This window comes from Wolffia australiana, chromosome 4 (assembly GCF_029677425.1).
Source record: "Wolffia australiana isolate 7733 chromosome 4, ASM2967742v1".
Classification (NCBI taxonomy): Eukaryota; Viridiplantae; Streptophyta; class Magnoliopsida; order Alismatales; family Araceae; genus Wolffia; species Wolffia australiana.
Window position 1 is genome coordinate 13,967,844 of NC_135838.1, and position 9,108 is coordinate 13,976,951.

Genomic DNA, 9,108 nt, shown 5'->3' on the forward strand with positions numbered 1-9,108 from the left:
TCAGTGCCGACCGGGGTTGCTGGGCAAGGGCTTGGGGATTTACTCATTTCAGTGTTCAGGAGAAGCAAGGGCTCTGCTGGCTTACGTCCGTCTATTTATACGGTATCGGCAAACGTTTCTTAGTCAGCTCAGTTGAAAGCAACACGAGTATTTTATTCGGATGTTACAGAAAAAAGACGCGCGAGGCGAGGGAGGTGGACGCACTTGGGGCGAGGCTCTGATTCAGACAAAACCCACAAGGAGTGTCCCCTTCCGGGCATCGCCGACGAGTTTAATAGGCGGTGTTGAAGTAGACGAGCTCCAAATCCTTAGTAGGGGCTTTCTCCAAAACAAGGGTCTCGACTTTGCGGACGGCGCCCCCATCCCTCACCTGGATGAACAGGCGATAGTACTGCCCGTCGACGAAACCCCTGATCCAGCGCGCGAACTCGAGCGTGTCTCCCGTTTCCTTGTTATGCGCGGCGACGGCGAAGCGCGCGACGGCCACGGCGTGGTGATAGTCTTCTACGGTCTTTATCCGAGTCCAATCTGCGCGAGACGGGAGAGCGACGGCCGCGAGGAGCGCAAAAAGAAGAATGGCTGCCACTTGGCTCTTCATTCTCACTGCGACGTCGAGGCCCGGATGGAAACTTTTCTAAGAGTAGCTGTGCGCTGCGTCGACCTTTGCTCCAGCGGATGAGTAGAAAGACGAGGGACCAGTACGGTGTTATATAGCACACCGAGGGCGGGTCACTCCCGGAGAGCGTCTTATACGTAGCCCGTTCCTGGTCGTCTCCGGCCCCTGAAGACGAGAGGAGAACGCGCAACCCGTTCCTCGGCGCCCACAAGTATCTGCAGGATTTGGAAGAAGAAAGACAATACGGCCACGAGCGTCAGATCCACGGTCGGATGGCGGATAGAGAATTATGCCGCGACCAAAATTTTCGGACAGCGGAGGAAGTCCACGGATGTGACCCCATATTTTCCCGGTCCTTGTTTCCTTTGACCACGCGATAAAGTCCTGAATGGGCGGATGTGTGCGGTTTGGTCTCACTAATCCGACGGTATTCTGAGAGTTAAAGGTTCCATGTTCCAAACCTTGGAATTTCGTGCACAACCTCCCACATGATGCGTGCTGCCTTATCTTGCATACACCACCCGAGCCTTCAGAGCACCGCAGCGAAAAAAAAAAAAAGATTTGACCGCTTAAGGCTTGACGACTTGACCCTTGAGTTTTGAAACAAAATTAACCGTATAAATGTTCATCCATTAATTCATTCTTCTCTTGTTTTGCAAGGAGGTCTGTAATTCCTAAGGATCCCTCTCCTTGCCCATATCCTTCCCTAATATCCATCATCCGAGTTGCCTTGCCCCAGTCCACCCGTCCCCATCGCGTAGTGTATCATCCTACGTAAGCGATGCCACTTTCTCGTATCTTCGAGATTTACCCACACGCTGAACGTAATCCCCGTAAGGAAAAAGGACGCGGCCGCCTTAAAGCAGAATCAACGCGCCATGAAATCTTCCCAGGCGGCCAATCTGAAGATCCACATAACATGACACGCGTCCCGCATCCCCCCAGCCCCGCCGCCCCAGGCGTATAAAGTCATATAGTTATCTTTAACACTTCCAAAACTGTTATGATGTAAATAAGGCGAAATTCATAGTTATGATCAGACTTGGATGAATTGTGACAGGGTTATGATTGCCCTGCACAAACGTCCTGTTCCTCGTGCATCTCTCATTCCCCAGGTTCCCACTCGTCTTCGAATCTAATTTTTTGACGTCCATCCGCTTACACGCTGCTTCCGATTCCTTCGGGTCCCCCTTTGTCTCCGGTTTGATGATCTCGATGTTGATCTTGATGCTCCCCGAATGGGTTCTATGGCCTGATCTGCACCCTCTGACCGCGATCTAATACCTTGTTCCTAAAACATGTTTCAAATACAGCTCCGAACCGTCTCTAATCTCGTCCCGGACTCCCAATCTCTTGGCTTCCTGTTGTCAAAAACATTATCTCCACAATCGGCTTCTTCGATCTGATCTGTCACGGTTTCCTTATCACGGCTCCGCCGAACCCCTGAGACTGCTCCTTCGCGCCGTCCCTAGTTTCTGGTCCATCCCCCGGTTGTTTATGTTTCTCATTTGAGCCTGGAGCCGTCTACTCCGATCCTTATGTCGACATCAAACCGCGGCCCTCAGATTATCTCTCTACGTCTTCTCCGATCCTGCAGGTAAAATCTCTCCAATTTTTGTCTCCCTCCGTCCACGCCGCGATCTCTGTTTGTCCGCTTCCGGACCTGGTATAACGCTTGCCTATTTCCTGATCGGGCGGAGGTTAGGTACTTCTTCCTTACCTCTCCTTGGCGTGCATTACAAACATTTTAACCGGAATCTCTTCCGGGAATCTCCGGTCTTCCCCTCACCAACGGTACGCGCCATGTGGGTCGAACGATTCTGTTACGCATTTCTAGAGTCTTTGGGTATCCGATCCCCAACCCTCCCATTTTCGAATCCAGAAATTACAGACGAGGGCCGATGTCTTCTGTCTGGTAACTCCACAATCATTGGGTGTCCATTTGCCCAGGCGTCCACTCTTTTAATTCCGAACTCCTGGCGCCGTGTAGTCCGGGCGTGTTCCACCCGGAAGCCTTCCACCCCTGGGTGCCAGTACAATATCTTGACTCTCCGATATTTATGGGGCTGCTTCTCGAAATTCGTACAATTCTGAGGTCCCATCTATCGCGGCTCAGATTCTGATTCTGTCTTGCAAAAAGTCTCTGCCTACACATCTATCGCGGCTACCCTATATCCACGAACATATGCGTTGCGAAATAGCCGCCGCTCTTCTTATAAACTTCGCGCACTTATCAACAACCATTCTGCTTGAATAAATATCTGCACGCGAGCTGTATCCACGTGAACGTGCGCATGCCATATGTCAGTGGGCGCCTTCTGCAGACGCTCGGGGAGTCCATTATTCATCTTGAGCCAGTCATGCCCAGTGAACCCAAAGCGCAACCTAGGTAGAAATCTGTCTCTTTTGGCTGAGGAGCATGACACCGACGCCCTTAAATCTCTCGCGACTAAACCTGCGGCGGCATCTAGGGCACAACATATTCAGTGGCGACATCCACGCGAAACGGGAACTCGATGGTCGGGGATGACTCTAAGAACTCGACTCGAAGGCCAAGGTAGACGGCCTACACCGTAGCAGAGCCTGGGAGGCATCGGTAAGCGAGCTCGCATAGCGCGGCACGGTTAGCTCCGTGAATGGAGTGCCTATGAGGAGATTGTATGGCGGTGATTTCAGAGTCCGCTCGAGTCTCTAGAGACCGATTGCGGGACGACAATTCCCCAACCCAGAGGTTGTAAAGACTCATCGCTTCAGAGCCAGAATGCAGGTCAGAATTTTTGAGAAAAGGGAAAATTCGCAAGGAGGACGACAAATATTCTGCACCGCATCCCCTATTGGTGAAGAAGAAGGCCGCGTCTGGGCCCGCATCGGAGACGAAACTTAATGGGTTGGCCTGCAGCCCCAGAGCGCGACAGTAGGCGGGCCAACATTGTTGCTAAGAATTAGACTATTCAGTCTAATTCTTAGCGAGAATTAGGGTATTCAGTCTCGGTCCCGATGCATGACAGTACGACAGAGGCTCCATCTCCGTCCGTGCGCATCCCTTGGGGTTAAGATCGAAGCGAATCGCGGATGCCAAGGAGACAGGAGCCCTTGTGCGACCCCGCTCGCGGCGCGTGTGCCGTTCGTGACCTTCGGGCGAGTGTGCCGTTTCGTTAACTCGGGGTCCACTATGTGTACAGCTTCTGCTACTTGGGAGGAAGTGTCTCGAGGACAGAACGAGAGAAAGGATGATGACCCTGTCTCTGGTTTTCTCCAACTCAGTCGACATCCTCTTTTCTCTCTCTCTCTCTCTCTCTCTCTCTCTCTCTCTCTCTCTCTCTCTCTCTCTCTCTCTCTCTCTCTCTCTCCTATCTCTCAGTCTCGGCGTCTGCCTTTCTGTCACTCGCATTATGCTCTTAATCTCGTTCCTCGCTGTTCTCTCTCGCCCCCTCTCGCTCTCTCTCTTATGCGCTTCGTGTGTCAATTTACTATCCGGTACACTCTCTCCGTCGCCTACCGTTTCTCTCGATCTCTCCCTTTCTCTCTACAATGCGATCAGTTTCTCCTTTCGCTGCCTCCTTCTCGTTTACTCTCTCGCGCAATCTCTTTATTTCTCACCCTCAATATCTCTCTCTCACCCACTCTCACGCTCTATCTTTTTCTGTCTTCTCCTCTGTCAGCATCTTTTTTCCGTTGTTTCTCGTTCTGTCGCTCTATATCTCACTCTGGCTCTCCATTGCTGTCGCTCTGTCGCCCATCCTCTTCGTTTACTTTGCTCTCTCTCGCTGCCTCTTTCAGTGTTGCTTTCTTTGCACCGGCCACGTATCGCTGCAATCGCCGCCGCCACCGCGAGGAAGGCTGTGAGGAGAAATTCGACGAAGGTATAAAGAAAAAAACGTCTAAAGTGTGAGAAAATGCGTGAGAGACATCGAGAAGGAGAGAGGGAGAAAGGGTTAAAGACGAAGAGGGATAGAAAGCGGGAGGGACAGAGAGAAAGAAAGAGAGGGAAGGAGAGAGAGAGAGAGAGATATAGAGAGGAAGGAACGAGCGATAGAGAGAGAGAAGGAGAGAGAGAAAGAAAGCGAGAGATATAGAGAGAGAAGGAGAGAGAGAGAGAGAGAGAGAGAGAGAGAAGAGAGCGAGAGTTAACGAACGAAGAGCGAGGGAGAGAGAGAGAGCCAGAGCTGTACAAACGAAGCGCGATGGAGAGAGAGGAGAGCCAGAGTCGCACAAACAAAGAGCGAGAGAGAGAGACAGGGACCGGCGGTTCATGCAAGACCGGTACGGTGCGAGGGAGGAAAGGAGCGGCGATTCGAGCAAGACCGGTACAGTGCGAAAGAGAGACAGGGAGCGGCGGTTCGAGCTAGACCGGTACAGTGAGAGAGTGACAGGGAGGTGCGGTTGGAGCTAGACCGGTCCAGTGCGAGGCAGAGACAGGGAGGGGCGGTTTGAGCTAGGCCGGTGCGGTGCGAGGCAGCGACAGGGAGGGGCGGTTCGAGCTAGACGGGTGCGGTGCGAGGCAGCGAAAGGGAGGGGCGGTTCGAGCTAGACGGGTGCGGTGCGAGGCAGCGACAGGGAGGGGCGGGTCGAGCTGGACGGGTGCGGTGCGAGGCAGCGAGAGGGAGGGCGGTTCGAGCTAGACGGGTGCGGTGCGAGGCAGTGACAGGGAGGGGCGGTTCGAGCTAGACGGGTGCGGTGCGAGGCATCGACAGGGAGGGGCGGTTCGAGCTTGACGGGTGCAGTGACAGAGAGAGACGGAGAGAGAGAAAGGGCGGGAGAGAGAGAGGGGGCTCTGGAGCTGCGCCTATAGAGAGCTGCGCCGATAGAGAGAGAGAGCGAGAGAGAGAGAGAGAGAGAGAGAGAGAGAGAGAGAGAGAGGGAGAGAGAGCGGGAGAGAGAGAGAGAGAGAGGGAGAGGGAGAGAGAGAGAGAGAGAGAGAGAGGGACAAAGAGAGAAAGAGAGAGGGGGAGAGAGCGAGAGAATGAGAAGGAGGGAGGGGCCGACGGAGAGAGGAAGAGAGGATTCGAGAGCTAGACGGATGAAAAAGACAGACGGGGAGCCGGCAAGAGAGGGTGACCGAAGAGGAGATGGCGAGAGGGGAGAGACGGAGGCGGAGAGAGAAGGCACGTCCGGCAGGCGTTTTGCGCGTCATCAGTGCCGACCGGGGTTGCGGGGCAAGGGCTTGGGGATTTACTCATTTCAGTGTTCAGGAGAAGCAAGGGCTCTGCCGGCTTACGTCCGTCTATTTATACGGTATCGGCAAACGTTTCTTAGTCAGCTCAGTTGAAAGCAACACGAGTATTTTATTCGGATGTTACAGAAAAAAGACGCGCGAGGCGAGGGAGGTGGACGCACTTGGGGCGAGGCTCTGATTCAGACAAAACCCACAAGGAGTGTCCCCTTCCGGGCATCGCCGACGAGTTTAATAGGCGGTGTTGAAGTAGACGAGCTCCAAATCCTTAGTAGGGCTTTCTCCAAAACAAGGGTCTCGACTTTGCGGACGGCGCCCCATCCCTCACCTGGATGAACAGGCGATAGTACTGCCCGTCGACGAAACCCTGATCCAGCGCGCGAACTCGAGCGTGTCTCCCGTTTCCTTGTTATGCGCGGCGACGGCGAAGCGCGCGACGGCCACGGCGTGGTGATAGTCTTCTACGGTCTTTATCCGAGTCCAATCTGCGCGAGACGGAGAGCGACGGCCGCGAGGAGCGCAAAAGAAGAATGGCTGCCACTTGGCTCTTCATTCTCACTGCGACGTCGAGGCCCGGATGGAAACTTTTCTAAGAGTAGCTGTGCGCTGCGTCGACCTTTGCTCCAGCGGATGAGTAGAAAGACGAGGACCAGTACGGTGTTATATAGCACACCGAGGGCGGGTCACTCCCGGAGAGCGTCTTATACGTAGCCCGTTCCTGGTCGTCTCCGGCCCCCTGAAGACGAGAGGAGAACGCGCAACCCGTTCCTCGGCGCCCACAAGTATCTGCAGGATTTGGAAGAAGAAAGACAATACGGCCACGAGCGTCAGATCCCACGGTCGGATGGCGGATAGAGAATTATGCCGCGACCAAAATTTTCGGACAGCGGAGGAAGTCCACGGATGTGACCCCATATTTTCCGGTCCTTGTTTCCTTTGACCACGCGATAAAGTCCTGAATGGGCGGATGTGTGCGGTTTGGTCTCACTAATCCGACGGTATTCTGAGAGTTAAAGGTTCCATGTTCCAAACCTTGGAATTTCGTGCACAACCTCCCACATGATGCGTGCTGCCTTATCTTGCATACACCACCCGAGCCTTCAGAGCACCGCAGCGAAAAAAAAAAAAAAAAGATTTGACCGCTTAAGGCTTGACGACTTGACCCTTGAGTTTTGAAACAAAATTAACCGTATAAATGTTCTTCCATTAATTCATTCTTCTCTTGTTTTGCAAGGAGGTCTGTAACTCCTAAGGATCCCTCTCCTTGCCCATATCCTTCCTAATATCCATCATCCGAGTTGCCTGGCCCCAGTCCACCCGTCCCCATCGCGTAGTGTATCATCCTACGTAAGCGATGCCACTTTCTCGTATCTTCGAGATTTACCCACACGCTGAACGTAATCCCCGTAAGGAAAAAGGACGCGGCCGCCTTAAAGCAGAATCAACGCGCCATGAAATCTTCCCAGGCGGCCAATCTGAAGATCCACATAACATGACACGCGTCCGCATCCCCCAGCCCGCCGCCCACAGGCGTATAAAGTCATATAGTTATCTTTAACACTTCCAAAACTGTTATGATGTAAATAAGCGAAATTCATAGTTATGATCAGACTTGGATGAATTGTGACAGGGTTATGATTGCCCTGCACAAACGTCCTGTTCCTCGTGCATCTCTCATTCCCCAGGTTCCCACTCGTCTTGAATCTAATTTTTGGCGTCCATCCGCTTACACGCTGCTTCCGATTCCTTGGGTCCCCCTTTGTCTCGGTTTGATGATCTCGATGTTGATCTTGATGCTCCCGAATGGGTTCTATGGCCTGATCTGCACCCTCTGACGCGATCTAATACCTTGTTCCTAAAACATGTTTCAAATACAGCTCGAACCGTCTCTAATCTCGTCCCGGACTCCCAATCTCTTGGCTTCCTGTTGTCAAAAACATTATCTCCACAATCGGCTTCTTGATCTGATCTGTCACGGTTTCCTTATCACGGCTCCGCGAACCTGAGACTGCTCCTTCGCGCCGTCCCTAGTTTCTGGTCCATCCCCGGTTGTTTATGTTTCTCATTTGAGCCTGGAGCCGTCTACTCCGATCCTTATGTCGACATCAAACGCGGCCCTCAGATTATCTCTCTACGTCTTCTCCGATCCTGCAGGTAAAATCTCTCCAATTTTTGTCTCCCTCCGTCCACGCCGCGATCTCTGTTTGTCCGCTTCCGGACCTGGTATAACGCTTGCCTATTTCCTGATCGGGCGGAGGTTAGGTACTTCTTCCTTACCTCTCCTTGGCGTGCATTACAAACATTTTAACCGGAATCTCTTCCGGAATCTCGATCTTCCCCTCACCAACGGTACGCGCCATGTGGGTCGAGCGATTCTGTTACGCATTTCTAGAGTCTTTGGGTATCCGATCCCCAACCCTCCCATTTTCGAATCCAGAAATTACAGGCGAGGCCGATGTCTTCTGTCTGGTAACTCCACAATCATTGGGTGTCCATTTGCCCAGGCGTCCACTCTTTTAATTCCGAACTCCTGGCGCCGTGTAGTCCGGGCGTGTTCCACCCGGAAGCCTTCCACCCCTGGGTGCCAGTACAATATCTTGACTCTCCGATATTTATGGGGCTGCTTCTCGAAATTCGTACAATTCTGAGGTCCCATCTATCGCGGCTCAGATTCTGATTCTGTCTTGCAAAAAGTCTCTGCCTACACATCTATCGCGGCTACCCTATATCCACGAACATATGCGTTGCGAAATAGCCGCCGCTCTTCTTGCGAAACTCGCGCGCACTTATCAACAACCATTCTGCTTGAATAAATATCTGCACGCGAGCTGTATCCACGTGAACGTGCGCATGCCATATGTCAGTGGGCGCCTTCTGCAGACGCTCGGGGAGTCCATTATTCATCTTGAGCCAGTCATGCCCAGTGAACCCAAAGCGCAACCTAGGTAGAAATCTGTCTCTTTTGGCTGAGGAGCATGACACCGACGCCCTTAAATCTCTCGCGACTAAACCTGCGGCGGCATCTAGGGCACAACATATTCAGTGGCGACATCCACGCCGAAACGGGAACTCGATGGTGGGGATGACTCTAAGAACTCGACTCGAAGGCCAAGGTAGACGGCCTACACCGTAGCAGAGCCTGGGAGGCATCGGTAAGGCGAGCTGCATGGCGCACGGTTAGCTCCGTGAATGGAGTGCCTATGAGGAGATTGTATGGCGGTGATTTCAGAGTCCGCTCGAGTCTCTAGAGACCGATTGCGGGACGACAATTCCCCAACCCAGAGGTTGTAAAGACTCATCGCTTCAGAGCCAGAATGCA